The sequence below is a fragment of the Agrilus planipennis genome, unplaced genomic scaffold, assembly GCF_000699045.2.
Source record: "Agrilus planipennis isolate EAB-ADULT unplaced genomic scaffold, Apla_2.0 scaffold60, whole genome shotgun sequence".
Taxonomy (NCBI): Eukaryota; Metazoa; Arthropoda; class Insecta; order Coleoptera; family Buprestidae; genus Agrilus; species Agrilus planipennis.
The window spans coordinates 727,233-744,426 of NW_020438877.1; the positions used below are offsets into that span (position 1 = coordinate 727,233).

General features: G+C 35.5%; 1 protein-coding gene and 1 non-coding gene across 2 annotated transcripts in view; one reads left to right on the forward strand and one right to left on the reverse strand.

Moving 5' to 3' along the window:
- LOC108735957 (protein amalgam-like) overlaps window positions 1-17,194 on the forward strand; it is a 356,717-nt gene that overhangs the window by 271,236 nt on the left and 68,287 nt on the right. The gene's annotated exons all lie outside the window — the stretch shown is intronic.
- On the reverse strand, window positions 5,061-5,132 carry Trnay-aua. Its single transcript has one exon. It is a non-coding gene; the product is annotated as a tRNA-Tyr (tRNA).

Genomic DNA, 17,194 nt, shown 5'->3' on the forward strand with positions numbered 1-17,194 from the left:
GCGGACACTTTTTTTCAGTAGATTTTTCACTAGCATACTTGAAGAATGTTGTTCACCAAAGTCTACTTGGTTAGAAATTTTTCCGAAACAAAATCCTTCTTTTTTTTCCATTGAACCATCCATCTTGTTATTAATAGGTACTAGAAAAACTATTTACTCTATTACGCCATCGTTATCCCATAGGAAACCGTAGCTTCAGTTATTTTCATTTAGAACCGATTTTCAGCTATTTAAAGGATTCCTAATTAACCTATCCACTAATCCTGCAGTAGGTGGTTGTTTACAATTATAATACTTATTTTAGATGTACTAATTCATTGCAGATGATATAGCAGAGTTAGCATCTAGGAAGGAGTCAGAGATAGGTTTAAATAAAATGGAAGCGGTATTGACAATACAGTATTGTATAAAAATTAATAATAGTAAAACAAAAAATACTGGCATGTAAGGGAAGAAAAAGTAGGGAAAGAGCGAATATAAAGATAGGAGACGAAAGATTAGAAGAAGTGGCTGACTTTAATTATCTAGGAAGTCAGATAAGTCAGGAAGGAAAAAGTAGTAAGAATATAATGCAGAGGATAGCGCAGGGTCGAGTCGCCTTCAATAAAAAGAAGTTACTTCTACGCCCGCGAACGATTAATTTAGAAATTCCAAAAAGATTGTTGAAGGTGTATGTTTGGAGCGCGGCGCTGTACGGCTGTGAAACATAGACGGTGGGCGCGGCGAAAAAGAAAAGGTTAGAAGCGTTAGAAATGTGGTGTTACAGGCGAATGATGAGGATACCAAGGATAGAGAAGGTTAGAAAAGAAGAGATCTTAGAAACAAAAGGAGAGTAGAGGACTTTATGGAAATCAATAAGAAATAGATAGGTTAATAGGACACCTTTTAAGGTATGAAGGTCTAGTCAGAGACATATTAGAGGCAGAAACAGAAGTTAGGAGGGGTAGAGGTAGACCTAGACTAGATTACTGTTCGCAAATAGTTAAGGATGTAAGTTCTTCTAGTTTTAGGGAAATGCGAAGATTAGCTCAGGATAGGAAAGAGTAGAGGTGCGTGTATGCCAGAATTAGGACTGACGACCTTATGATGAGGATGGTGTACTAATTCTGTATTAGTAACTTGAATAGAAGCATGTGGTTTGCACCACTTTTACGTTCGATTAATACTATCGTCATTAATAAATATTCATTCGTAATGCCTGAAGTTGGCCGTGTGGATTTCAAGGGTTGCACGTATTGTTTGTCACAAAACCCTGTTTGTAAGGCATAAAAATAGGTACACCTTTTTTAAGATAAGTTAAAAACACCTTGCACATATATAAGAACTTTTACGTCGCTTAATTTGATGTTGCAAAATCAATAACTCTCAGGATGTTGTCCTAAAGCTCAAAGTGCATAACCAACTGCACGGCTGTTTGAGGCTGTTAGTCAGTAGAGACATTCTGTAACTGTAGAGAGAACATACCTTGCCTCATACGAACTAGGTCACATTGCTGAAGGTGGTTATCATTTGCATTTTTTTTTTTAGAGGGTTCTACATTGTTTGTTTAGTAGTTAGTTGTCTATGTCAAGATAATGAATGCAAGTTGTATTTATTATCTGCGAAACTTTCTTCTGTATTTTTTATATACACGTAGTTTTGTTCTTTTAGTAAATAATAAATACATTGATATTAGTGTAAAAACGTTACAATTCTGTGATGATCACTAAGACGAAGTTCACCTTCATCAGTCAGTCATAATACTGGTTGGACACGCACCTCCACTTTCTTCAATCCTGAGTTAATCTTCGCATTTGCCTAAAACCATAATATCGCACATCCTTAGCTATTTGTGAACAGTAATCTAACCTAGGTCTATTTCTACCTTTCTCAACTTATGTGTCTGCTTACAATATGTCTCCAACTAACCCTTCATACCTGAGAAGGTGTCCTACCAACCTGTTCGTTTCAAGAATTTAGAGATAGGCCCCTTCCCTTTATTAGGATGCGCCAGAGCATAATTCCAAATTCAATAATATTTGTCTGCGGAGCTCATTTCTCCACCGATCATCGAGCGAGAACTAGACAAAAGTGTGCAGTACCATTTGAAAAATTATTTAAACCGTTTCGTTAAAATTTAAGAATATGCTTTACTTAAAAGCATATTTAGCCAAAAACAATAACAAGTGAATTAACTTAACGTTCTACACACCTATAAAAACTTTTGCTTTGTTTTCTATTGTTAATTTATATACATTTTTGTTTTAAGAAATTGCTAAACATTTTCGTCTCGATCTCCTAAGACCGCCCATCGAGAGCTCTGCTCGTTCAAGCTTGTTCCAACTATTTCAGTCTTGCTCACGCCTAGTGTGTATTCTTTCTATCTTCGCCCAGATTTCTTCAAGGTCATAATTCTAACAAATTGAAATAGACTGTACCTCGCCTGTTTCTTACTTTTACATGGTCATTTGTTCTAATATTCTTTCTATTACCACCTCATTTTTAACCTTTCCTATCCACGGTATCCTGATTATTTGTCTGTAATACCACAGTTCGAACTCATTCAACTATTCAAGGACGTTTCATGTAGAAAATTAATTTTCCACTAAATTTCCATTAGATTTGTCATTTATTATGTATGATATTTTAAAGTGTTCTGGGGGTAGAATGCTCGAGGGCAGACTTTTTTGCATTCACAGTGTACACTTCGAAAAGATTGACTCATCTGTTAATTATTTATATGATAAGTATATAAGCAATGAGAGTTCTAACGCAAAATCGCATATATTGTATAAAGATTCATTTTCGTGTTTTTTCTACCGTTTTGCCACCACTCCTACTCTAACGTCACTGCCGTAGCCATGTTTGACAGCTGTCATCGTGAGCCAGCTTTGACAGCTGTCATGGTCAGCCTAGGCTTCGGCCCGCTCCTTTTACAAGTGCTCCGGCCTCCTGACTCTCCTTCATCTGTTGCTTCCTGATCTTAATCCCGACCATCGACGTCTACTAATGGACGTGCCTTAGCGGTCAGAATTGTGGTACAACTAAAGAAAGAGATGGAACGAAGTTTCGGACAATATCCATCTTCCTCACGATAGTGCGTAAGCGTGTCATGAAAGAGATAGCACTAGTCCGAAACCATACGCCATCTCCCTCACATTTCGAGCCAAGAAATTATTGCAACGACATACGGCTAAGGCACGTCCATTAATATATGTCTATGATCCCGACCATCACAGCTATTAATGATGGCTCACGATGACAGCTGTTGAAGATGGCTGACGGATTTGACGTTAGAGTTAGAGTTAGGGACGGAGGGGGTAAAACGGTAGAAAAAAGACGAAAATGGACATTCATAAGAAAATACATGGGATTTTGCGCTAGAACTATCATTGCTCATTTACTTTTATAAAATCAAGTAGTACAAGTATTTCGCAAACCAAGGACTTTAGAAACATGACCCATTGGAAATTTCATCTAAAAAATTACTTTTATACAAAATTTTCATTTACAGCTTTCTCCTGTTTCTGTGTTTAATAATTAATTCACTATCATTAAAAAATACTTTTGAAGTACGTAGTAGGTACAAATGTACATAGAATCTTTATATTGTTACGTGGTATCCATAAATTCATATTCAAGTCATTAGTACAAAGTTCGTACATCTTAATTGTTTATTTAAAACTGGAACCTAACACCTACTTACATACTGTGTTAGTAGGTCAATTAGCAACAATTTAAATAGCGGAATTAATAATAATTGGATAGTCAAGTCAAGAAGTCGAGGGTCGCTAGTCGAATACAAGGTCATGCATGATGCAGGGTGGTGAAACGGCTTATCGTCTTCACTCACCTTGTCATTTCTACATTCCCCAATTATCTAATAAGGTAGGCTAAGATTATTATTATACTATTGGGCTATTAATTAACTGTAGTTAAATTGTTGACTATTTTTCAAAATGGGCAACAATATTTTATCTGATGGTTGAAATGAAAATAAAATTCACAGCAAATGAATTATTCCAGTATGGACAGTCAGTAGATATATTTTAACCTACACAGTTATATTTGTAACAATTCTGCTTATCCAATCTTCAAAATACCTACGGACGTGGCGTCTTCTTTCATACTGAGGTAAATGTCGTGGAAATTACAACGATGCAGTAGCAATAAAACAAGACGTTTTCTCAAAATGAGTAACCAAGAAAGATGTACTCTTTCTACGACAAGAACGACTTGCGTCTCTACTTTACAGTTCGCTGACTTCTGTCTAAAGAAAATAAAGTTTGTTGCATGGGTGGTTTTACGAATGTCCTAACCCCCGATGAAACAAAAGACTACGTACATACGTCATGTTTATACTTACGATGTAATTACTTTTTAAAGTACAACTTGAAATACAAAAATTAAACTAATTAGTTGGTATCTACAAAATATAAAACAGAGTGAATTTTTAGTAAAAATTATTTATGTTATGTTAACTAAAGTTGGAACAGACACTCAAAGAGAGATTCTTTTATGCAGCACACTTTTAATAGGTATCACTCTTGTTAGTAACATGTTCAGTCAATTTCTTATTCTTTTTTAAGGTTTAAGTAAGTACAAATAAGCTTTAAATTGTATTGTTCAAATACTAGCAATTGTTATTGATAAATATTTGTAGGAAAATTTAAGACGGGGCAAGAAAGATCAAAAGAAAATGTTTTCGTATATGTGGCAGACCATCTTTTGAATTAGCTAATAACATGGAGGTCAAAGGATTTTTTATTTACCAACTACAAACCACCTCAAATTAATGAGGGAAAAATTGTTGCTGTTGACACACCCCCGCCGGGAATCGAACCCGGCACCTTTAAGCACCAATGTTCTACCACTAAACTTCGAGAGGTGACAACAGCAACCACGACCAACCGACCTACAACTTAATTATATATATGTTAAATATATGAAATCCTATATCATTGTTAGTTACTTAATAGTGGATTAATATGCAATATTAATTTGAAATCATTTTTTCGATTTTTTATTTACCCACTTCTATCTACCTCAAATTAATGAGGGAAATACTGTTGCTGTTGTCGCACCCCCGCCGGGAATCGAACCCGGGACCTTTGGTTTTATGCACCAATGTTCTACCACTAAACTACGAGAGGTCACAACAGCAACAATTTTTCCCTCATTAATTTGTGGTAATTCGTAGTGGGTAAATAAAATATTGATGAAATGATTTCAAATTACTATTGCATATTAATCCACTATTAAGTAACTAACAATGTCATAGGAAGTCAAAAGAATTCTTAATTGAGCTGAAACTAGCCGTATGTTGCCAACGATTAACGAACTCCTAAGTTCAAATCGGTATTTACATTTCCCTTATTTAGAAGTATCGACTCGCCTCAGCGGGTTTGGTACTAACTGAGCGAACAGTTCGCCTCATAGAGCAGCCTCGGGCGTTTGCTGAGCGACAATTACACAGTATAAAGCAGAGCCGGGCAAACTTTAACTTCGCAGGAGCCGCTACCTGTGGTTAGTTTGGGTCACTCCATACCCTTCAATGAGTACGAGAGAGTAAGCAGTAATGATCCATATAGCTTTCTCATTTTCTTCTACCTTCCACTCCCATATCAAGCACCTTCATCCCGTAGACGTCGTAACTTAAATAATACCTACGAAAATTTTCTAATTATCGTCCCGCAACTCAGGGGTAGCATGCCGGACTACGTTCGCAATACTATTGGGTTCGACTATGGAAGAGGGGACTCACCTTCGAAATGGAAGGGATAAGAAAAGGAAAGGATCATCTCACTCGCACTCGCAGGAGCAATGAGGAGCTCCTTGGCTATACCTGAGGGAGTCAAAAGAACCGAGTTTGTCCGGCTCTGGTATAAATATTCTATACAGTAGATTCACTTCTTTGATCTGCCCAAAATACGAACACTTTTTGCAGGTCATCTTAAATTACCTTTATGTGGGCTGAACTGCCATATACAGGGACGGTTCAGTAACTTTGCCGAAGTGTTTAGATACAAAATACATTATACTGTGTCTTCACTATAACCAGCTCTTGCTTAGTGGGGAACTCGTAGATACAGTGATGAAGCGTCGGCAGGAGGGGGATGTAACGTATCTGCGTGGATTGGATGTGAACCTACTGTATAGAATGTCATTATACTCTGACAATTGCTTTTCAAAGGCTTTAGTTCATACGATAAGGCATATTCATACGAAACCGTCATGATACCATCTATTCGGCTTCTGTGGAAGGTTACTTCATACGTAGAATGCACGTTAACATTCAATTGGATATCGAAACGGTTACATATCATTTGTTTTTAGTAATCGAAATCAAGAATTATGAATTCCACAAAATGTAGCAATATTCTAGAGAGGAAGTTCATTACCTATATTGGTACCTAATACCTTTTACAAGCCCGATTCACAAGCAATTCCTTAACACAGAATATTGTCATGACGAATTGAAACAGTAGTTGTATAAATACATAGTAGAAGCGCCATTCGTCATTAATACTTCAAGTAACCATCACTGCGTCATTTCTCCTGCCGCAGCATCTCCCCGCATTTATCCTGTATGAATCTTCATGTCCAGTAAGACAGCTTTCAAACGTAGGTTATGATGGTGTTTCGGTGAGGTGGTGAATTTTCGATATCGATTTCTGACGCGGGATTGGTGTTCCTTCCTTTCATTATTTGTTAGTATTCCTTTCAAAAACTAGAACATGCATTAATAAATCTGTATTTTCCCTGGAGTCCTCTTTTGTGCTCTTTTCTAAACATATCTGACATTTTATCGAAATGCTCGCACTCGTCCGCTTCAAAATCTGTAAGCCAATATACCTAGCTCGGAGCCACGTTGAGCGAATATAAATCCAATTTTTAAAACCTAACATGCAGTGAAAAGCCATCGTTCAGTCGTCAATGCTCTGGTGTCTAACTTGTCTTTTGACAAATGCATAGGCAATTGCATTGTTTTGACAGCCGTGTTACAACAACTGCAACTGCATTACCGAGTTTGAATAAACTCGAGAAATTCTATTCACAAGAGTCTCTAAAGGGGTAACTGCAACATACGTGTGCATGTATTACCTATTTACGTATTTCATGGATAAATATTGTATATACATTGCTGATGAATTGATAACCGAACAAAGGAATATTCTATTAGATGCAATCATCGAAGGGCAGCATTGTCTTGTGATGATGGTAGGGTATGAGGAAATTCTAAATATCTTCAGCTATTTTTTCATTAAATAATGAAGGAATATAAATCTTATAAATGTAATTTAACGCCTTAGATGGATATTACGCTTTATTGAAAATATTATGAGATTTCGGTTGGTTTAGGACAGTTTTCAGAGAAGCATGTGATACATTTAGATAGACGTGGTTGAAGAAATGTATTCCATACTATCACCACATAATAATTTTCGCTAATGCAACAAGCAGAAAAATGTCGACTTATAAGTGAGTGATTTCTATGTTCGGTGAACGACTTGCTTTACCAGTACATATTACAATTCTTTACTAATCAAGGTGGCAAAGTTTAAAAAGAACGACGGCAAAACAAAATGCAATGCGGGGAATAATCTACAATATGTAATATTAAAACATGACAATAGTAATTCATTAAACTGCTCACGTTTAGTTTTGCTTTCAGACCAAAATTAAAACCTTGATAGCCCGTCGAACTATTTAATTTAAATTAATTTCAAAATATCATAAATTAGTACATTTTACTTAGGCTTATAGAAATAATTTGTTTCAATTAAATGAAGATTTCTATCTCCTGGAAGGACCTCTGAATCAAGAAAACTATAAAATTCTCAGTTAATTTCTCAAAAATTATGTAACTCAAATATGATTTTAATGTTATTTAATTAATAATTATATACAGTCGAACTTCGATAACTCGAACAGCGATGTGACACATAAAAACTTCGAGTTATCAAATAATACTTCTTTCATTAGTATTTCTTTGTGAATGAACATTTATGTATTTATTTCAGTAAAAATTGGTTAAATGTTACATAAGTGCCTTAATATCTATGCTTTTCAAAGGAATAACAAAAATTATGAAACAGTACTATCAACATATTTTTACATATATAGTAAGTGTGTACTACACGTACATATATACATATATGTATGTATTTACTATTTTACTGTAAAAAAGTCAGTTATTTGTGACTGACAAACGGATTTCTTATTTTAATTTTCAAAAAAAGCTTCAATTTCATTTAAACTATTATACAGAGCATCGGTTGTATATTGACTGGCTTTTAAATAGGAACGCAAGACACTCAACGAATTTTCAAATTTTTGATCAACAGACAATGTTTTTAAAGTACGTTTGATGACATATTAACACACGCAAAAATGTCTTTAACGTAATATATAAATGAAACAGGCACAGTATTTTTTACTTATTGTTAATAGCAACTAGTAAGTCAAACAAGTGAACTTAGCAAGCGCAGAAACTGAACTGCCTGCATAAATACGTTAAAAAAGATAGGTTAAAATCGACCGTAATTACGGGATTCCCCCAGAAAATTCGACTTATCGAAGTTGGCGCAAAATATTTCGTTCGAGTTATCAAGATATTCGAGTAATCAAGACAAATTTACACGCATTTCCCACTTTTAATGCTATTGTCAACCAATTTGGTTCGACTTATCGAAGTTCGATTTATCGAAGTTCGACTGTATATGACATTTTTATCTTGGGCATCATCTAAACAATAAAATAATGACATATTGCATTTTCTTCAAATAGATTAAGTTATAAATAAGGAATTAGAACCAATGGGGTGAAAGTTATTATTTATTGATTGATTAAGTATGTTATGTACTTAACTGACTTGCAAATCTGCCTTTGAACAAGAAATAAAAACTTTCACCCCATTAGCTCTTATTCTTTATTTATTAATAAAATAATGGTCATTTTTCTTTTACTAATTACAATTAGATGTTAAAGGAACGTACGAGAATTGTATAACTGTATAACGAAAAAGAAAAGGGTTAGATCGACCTTTTGGTAAACCAAGTTAGCGAAAAAATTCTTTTTATTAACTTTTTAATGTAAATTGCCGCCTTTCTTATCACTCATTCCTTCTTAAAGGTACTTAACTTAATTACTTCAGCAAAACGAAAAAATGAGAACGGAATCGAAGAATACGAAAAAATTTTAATTGCATAGAAAGCTTTTCTTTCTTCTTTCGCATTATAATTATATAGGTACCTACCTACCTTAGAGGAATCCGTTAGATATTGTAGTAATTTGTGATTTTAATTAATTCCCGCTTCCGGCTCTGGTTCCTTCACAAATTTCCCAAAGGAATCCTAAAAATAATTAAACAAACACTCCTTTCTTCTGTCCAATAATGAATAACTTTTAGCTTTCCAAGACTTTACTAAGAAAATGTTTTTGTCTATGTATATTTGTGTTTGAAATTGGAAACGAACTTCTAAAATATCTACAGCTGCATTCATTTACAAAAGAAAATTAAATTTGAAGACGTTATCTCGTTTCCGAATTGTGACAATGATTCGGGAAACGTTCTCTTTTAGATAAACTACTTGAATGTGCGATTTTAATCAGCATTTCAAAATATATTTGTAGACATAAATCGTTATTATTGTCGCAATAAACGTTCATGTAACCCTTCACGTAGCTTTTATTTAGCTTGCAATGTTTGTATGATAATTTGTTTAGATCAAATATTGACAGCTGAACTAGAATCACTTGCTTTTATCCAAGGGGTTGAACTTTTACGCGTTGATTCAGTTCCGATGACAATGCATTTTCATGGTATACTTCATTTACTTTCTCTAGCGATTTGCCCCTTCCAGTGTCTTGGATGCGCGCTGGCAGAATCGTAGGTAGAGAGAAAAAATCTCATTATACTCTCGACTCTTGTTCAATAAACATACTTTTTCATACAGTACCTGCCAAAAGTTTTGTTCAATCATTATAGTAGTGCGAGTCGAAAACAATCGTTAATATGTCTTTGAGTATAAATAAACATGTCGTTGATATTTTCAGTAGTAAATGGTACCAATAACAGCACATTTGAGCAATGCAATTGTAGTGGATAAAATGGTCAATTTTTCCGTGCAGTACTGTACGAATTATACGCTTCTCACTGGTTATGAGTTTGGCCCAGAGTTGTCTCCTTCCTTTTCGAATCTAGTGCTGTTCTTTTCGACTTTGCGCCGGTCAAACTGAAGGTCACATCGCTACAGAAAGTAAATGAAGTACTAGGGTCAATTGAAAAGTCCCCGGCCTGACACATAGATGGCGGCACCAGAACTAAATCCATATGATTTTCAGTTAGTCCTAACCTTCAAAAGACGCGTCTATAAATTTGACGGCTGTCGGATCATTAGTTTGTGAATTATAGCATTTTTAGTGAAGCAACTTTTGTTATTGTGAAAAAAATGGATAAAAAGGAATTTCGCGTGTTGATAAAATATTGCTTTTTGAAGGGAAAAAATACAGTTGAAGCAAAAACTTGGCTTGATAACGAATTTCCGGACACTGCCCCAGGAAAATCAACCATCAAGGATTGGTATGCTAAGTTTAGACGTGGTGAAATGAGCACCGAAGACGGTGAACGCAGTGGACGCCCAAAAGAGGCTGTTACGGACGAAAACATTAAAAAAATCCACAAAATGATTTTGAATGACCGTAAATTGAAATTGAATGAAATAGCAGACACTCTACAGATATCAACGGAACGTATACATCACATCATTCACGAATATTTGGGTATGAGAAAGCTCTGTGCAAAGTGGGTGCCGCGCGAGCTCACTTTTGACCAAAAACAACGACGAGTTGATGATTCAGAGCAGTGTTTGAAGATGATCACGCGTAATAAACCCGAGTTTTTGCGTCGATATGTGACAATGGATGAAACATGGCTCCATCATTTCACTCCGAAGTCCAATCGACAGTCATCGGAGTGGACTGCACACGATGAACCCGCTCCAAAGCGTGCAAAAACGCAACAGTCGGCTGGCAAGGTTATGGCGTCTGTATTTTGGGATGCGCGTGGAATAATTTTCATTGACTACCTTGAAAAAGGAAGGACCATCAACAGCGACTATTACATAGCGTTATTGGACCGTTTGAAGGACGAAATCGCCGAGAAACGACCGCATTTGCAGAAAAAGAAAGTCCTGCTTCACCAAGACAATGCACCGTCTCACAAGTCAGTGAAAACGATGGCAAAAATTCATGAATTGGGCTTCGAATTGCTTCCGCATCCACCGTATTCTCCAGATCTGGCCCCCAGCGACTACTTCCTGTTCTCAGATCTCAAAAGAATGCTCGTTGGGAAAAAATTTTCGTCGAATGAAGAGGTGATCGCCGAAACTGAGGCCTATTTTGAAGCAAAGGACAAATCGTACTACAAAAATGGTATCGAAAAGTTGGAGGATCGCTATAATCAGTGTATCACCCTTGAAGGGAATTATGTTGAATAAAAAAAACGAATTTTGCAAAAAAAATGTGTTTTACTATTTTAGGCCGGGGACTTTTCAATTGACCTGTTATAAGTTGGACCTGAATTTACATCCAGGATTAGCTCCAGATTAAGGAACTATTGAACGGTCGATAGCACACAGACAAAATTTTGTGTACGCATTTTATTGTGGTAGCCACGATAACCTATTATACTTATAAGTGTCAACATGATATGACGCTGAAGGTTGACTCCTAACGAGGGAACTTGTTGTAAAGCATTTTGTATGTTGATATTTTCCAAATTTTATTCTCTTATTACTTCCCTACATCTAAAAACACCTCAAACTTTCAACTCTCCTTAACAGTCCTCCTAATAATTTCATTTCCAAAATACTAACACAGTTATAGTCTTTATTTATTTTGTATAGTGTTTGTTCAGTGTTTTCACTTAAAAGTGCAATTTTGAAACCAAAAAGAGGCCCTATTTGGAAAATAAATGCAAATAATATTATAAAAGAACACTTTAACATTAATTGAACTTGTAAAACTATATAAAAATCAACAAGATATCTTGTCAACGGCTCTAATCAACATAACATATATATTTTACCTAGTGACACTTTGAGCAAAATACTTTTCGAGGAGATACAAACTTTCTTCTTTTTTGGTTTTATGACATTTAGTTTTATGATTCTCTTGCCGTTGCTTTTGTTTTTTGCCTTCTTTCTCTTTCTTTTTCTTCTAAAAGAGTTTTAAAAATATCCTTAACATGATCCAGGCCATCTGTTATTTCTTGGGATAGCAATTCCGTCATAGGTTCAGCAAGCAATCTGTCTTTTTCTGGAGATGTAATGATTATTTTATCTGTAGCTTTCCGTCGTTGTTGTGGGTTCTTTCGTGATAATGCTATCGAAAAAGGACAAATGATTTTTGGAATGATTATACTTGCTGTTCCCGAATTAGAAATGCCACCGCTTTTTGACGTAGATGGTGTAGAATTGGCGTCTGATGAAGTTGATGGTGTACCAACTACGTCTTCTGACAGCCACGAAAGGGACGTCCCTTTAATGACTTAACCTTACGTTCCCTTCAGAACCCTGTACATGTTGTAATAAATCTAATCTTAAAATTGGACAAAGTTAAAATCTTCTTACAGTCGATTCCACCTTGTTGTAGCAAAAAAAGAAAAAATTTTTATAGAGATAAACACCATCATACAGTTGCTGCACAGGGTTGTTCTCTGATTGGGGAACTCTTCAATGGTTAGTGTCACATTTATGATAAGTTATATACGCATTAATTTTTTAGTCTACTATGCAAGGGAAGAACAGGTAGGGAAAGAGCGAATATAAAGATAGGCGACCAAAAATTAGAAGAAGTGGCTGATTTTAGATATCTAGGAAGTCAGATAAGCCACGACGGAAGAAGTAGTAGGAATATAAAGCAGAGGATAGCGCAGAGTCGTGTCACCTTTAATAAAAAGAAATCACTTCTGTGCTCGCGAACGGTTAATTTAGAAATTCGAAAAGGCTGTTAAAGGTGTTGGAACGCGACTTTGTACGGGTGCGAAATATGGACAGTGGGCGCGGCGGAAAAAAAAAGGTCAGAAGTGTTCAAAATGTGGTGTTATAGGCGAATGATGAGGATAACGTGGGTACAAAAGGTTAGAAATGAAGAGGTATTAGACAGAATAGGAGAACAGAGGACTCTATAGAAGTCAGTAAGAAATAGGCGACATAGGTCGGTAGGACACCTTCTCAAACATGAAGGTCTAGTCAGATACATATTAGAGGCAGAAACAAGAGTTAGGAGGGGTAGAGGTAGACCTAGATTAGATTACTGTTCGCAAATTGTTAAGGATATGGGTTGTTCTAGTTTTAGGGAAATGTTGATTTCTGCTAAAATTTTCAATGCACATACCTATGCTGACGAAATAAAACTTTAACTGGCAACCTTGTGTAGCACAGCAAATGTAGGCAGTCTGTGGTTCACCGTGTAAACAACAGCAAGCTTCAGTGTTCATCTTATCGTTAGACTTTGTTTGTCGTCGTTTTGAGTTGAAGTTTGTGTTTGTGTTTACAGCATTGTTTTATATTTATTATAATAAGCCTGTAAGGAGGAGATATGACACTGTGTTGTACTTAATATACTTATGTTGTATTATTTAATAAATAATAAATTTTTTACATATCTCGTTGAACATTTTGGATTCGTTGAGTTGCCAATCGGCGTTCAGTCTGATTGACTATGGGTTATGGGTTAGGACAATTTACTCATACTTTTTGTTTTTTGTTTTTTCTCTTTTTTTTTATTTTTGTCTCTAAATGGGAGTTAAGGGGCGTTAAAGTAACTGACTGACCGACAACGCACAGCCTATATTTAGAAGGAATATTTTTTCAGCCCTGGATCTAGGGGGGAGTAAATCGGGACACCCGACATTTTCAGGGGTGCCAAAATCATAATGGATGATAATAAAAGATTTGCTCCACTGAGTGCCTAATATGCAGCGCACATTGTTCTGTCAATTGCTTGATTTTAAAACGCCCAGTTGATTTTGATTAAAAGTGAAACAAAAATACTGGTATGCAAGGGAAGAAAAAGTACGAAAGAGCTAATAGTTAAAAGATAGGAAATGAAAGATTAGGAAAGAGTGGAGGTGCGTTTTCTATTAGTCTTAGGACTCACGACCTTATGATGATGATTTGAAAAGTTTTTGAAAAAAGAATTTGTGTCTGAAGTAATCTTTTGATGCGAAGCTTCAGCAAAACTGAAATTAACCATGAATTAGGAAGGTCTGCCTGACCTCACGATCCTATGCGTTGAAAATAATGTTGCCTTTGAGACAGACTTTGGTAACGTAATAGATTCATTCGAAGAAAGAAAGCATGCCGTATAAATATGTAACAAGATTAAAGAGAAAAATGTCGAGACCTGAAGACTGTAAACGTCTTGATTGCCTGTTGTCTTTTCTTGGTTATATGTTGCCAGAAAATTATTTTAAACGAAACCTTAAATACGTGCATATAACCCAGTCGATTTTAATTACAACGGAATCTGATGGAATAGCGTATATAACTAATTGCCTTTAAGAAATACTTCTTGCTTCTGGTATTTAAAAATTATTGAGAAATTGTGAGGTGTCGATGGTACAGCTATCCATTTTCTGTACCTTCTTCTAGATTTTTTCAATAGCAACTGTAAAATCTGCACAATGATGAGAATTTGTCGCCCGCGTGTAATGCACGCCTTGCATGCCCACTTACGGTGGGTCTGGGTGCACTAAGGAAGGATTTTTTATCCCGAAAGGGGTGAAAGGAGGTGTTCAATTGACTGATTGACAGACAACGTACAACCCAAACCTAGTAGTACTAAGAGTTAAGTGAAGTAGCGAAAGAGGATACTAAAGTTAAGATAGAGAATCATATGTAATTGTTTATAATTTGCGACACACACACGTTAGTGGGAAATAGGTAGAGGGGTTGTAGATGATACTGTATAGTGTTTTTCAATGGGGGCGGAGGGGTGAAGGCGAAAAATTGAATAAAAAATAAAGAGTTGAACAGCAAATCAAACCGACCCCCAAATGGAAATAATTATACCTAATGACTTCATACTAAATGTCGAGCTACAGGGTAAAACGCAATACATAAATTATGATGAATAAATCAAATAAGAACCCTAGACAAAAATTTTCAGTCTCTCTCCAGTCTCTCAGAGTCTTTCAGCGTCTCTGATAGCGTCTCTCACAGTCTTTCACAGTCTCTCAGTTATCCTTAAGTGTTTTTATGATTATGGATCTCTCACAGTCTCTGTATAAGAGACTCGAACGATAAAATTGTTAATTCAAAGAATCGAGTCTCTCGTTCAGAGATTCGAGTGTCTCGTTCAGAGACTGGATACGAAATGAGGATCTCTTTATGAGCAACTCGAGTCTCTCATTCAGAGACGCTAAACAGTTTTTTTTGACAGCCTCTCTTAGCGACACCAGAGAGACTCGATGAGAGACGGAGACAAGAGTCTCGCTTTCAGAGACTCTGAGAGACTGAACATTTTTATCTCGGATAAGTTAAACAAATCCTAAGATGGTAGCCGTCCCGCCACAGCCTATTCAAAACAATAAATCTGAAAGGCTAAGCAAATAATTAAACTGACGCAGCCTCCTGAATGGAGAAAGCTACAGTAGAGCGAAGATTGAAAGATTTTTCTGACTTTTATTAGGCATGTAACACAATTTGAATATTGAACATCATAGATTTCCTTTTCTAGTTTTATTTTTGTTACACGTTGCTTGGTTAGCACCATTTTCATTAAAATTTATTGTCTTTTATGGGCTAAAACTTTTTGAAAGCTAGCTATATTTAAATAATTTTTAGGAGAGCTCATAATATAAATCAGATAGGGGACTAGGTTAATTAGTACGAAATATAAATTAAGTAAGACAGTAGGCAGGGGTTATTCTTTTTAATAATGCGCTGCATATTCAAAAGGGTAGCAGTCGACGGTGGACTAATAATTTTGTGTGCATGCAGAAGGCAAATAAATAATACGGCGTGTCCGTGATCCGGGTCAGAATTTTAATTACCGTGATTCTCCTAATCCCAGGGCGAATATCGTTAATCACTGTCAGAAACGCAAGCCTTTTTAAAGGTTAGACAGTTTAAAAATAACTAATCTTTAACCTCTTCAGTCGAGAAAGTTATTACCCAACAAACGATTTCCGATTTTTAAAAAACGGACAGGCGACGTGACCGGCGTTGCCGTTGCGAAAGTACTTCTGAAGAAAGCTAACTTTTGTAAAAGAAACTGTGAACTTTGTTGGAAATGAAAAACTAAATTTAATCAATTGTTTTGTAAAATTGTTGTGTTTTGTTAATCTTGTATTTTACTATATGATTTCTTAGAATGAAAACTCTTGTATTGTTTGTTTTACTATTGTGGCGGCGACGCTCGATCGCATACATGCAGTGCGAACAAAATTATGTCTATGAGAATGAGTNACTGTGAACTTTGTTGGAAATGAAAAACTAAATTTAATCAATTGTTTTGTAAAATTGTTGTGTTTTGTTAATCTTGTTTTTTACTATATGATTTCTTAGAATGAAAACTCTTGTATTGTTTGTTTTACTATTGTGGCGGCGACGCTCGATCGCATACATGCAGTGTGAAAAATTATGTCTATGAGAATGAATTATGTATCCGGTCGAGATCGATATGTATAAAGAAACATTTTTGATACTGAATATTATTAAGTCTTTCAATAAACGTTCAGCAGACTAGAAGTGTTTTTCTTGATCAGTCGAATTGTAACAGACATAAAGATAATAAAAATCTTAACAAACTTAACAGGTGTTAATAAAAACCAGTATACACCTGTTAAGTTCGAAAGTAAATAAATCTGTAAAATTCAGTATATTCAAAATCGGCTAAGCAATTATGAAAGCAGCGATGTTTTAATTAACTATTACATGAACGTTCAATTATGTACTGTTCGTTTCAAGAAGTTGGAGATATGCCGCTTCCCTTTATTAGGATGCGCCGTAGCATAATTCCAAATTCAATCATATTTGTCCGCGGAGCTCATTTCTCCACCGATCATCGAACGAGATCTAGACAAAAGTGTACAGTACCATTTGCAAAATTATTTAAACTGCCTCGTTAAAATTTAAGAATATGCTTTATTTAAAAGCATATTTAGCCAAAAATAATAACAAGTGAATTAACTTAACGTTCTACA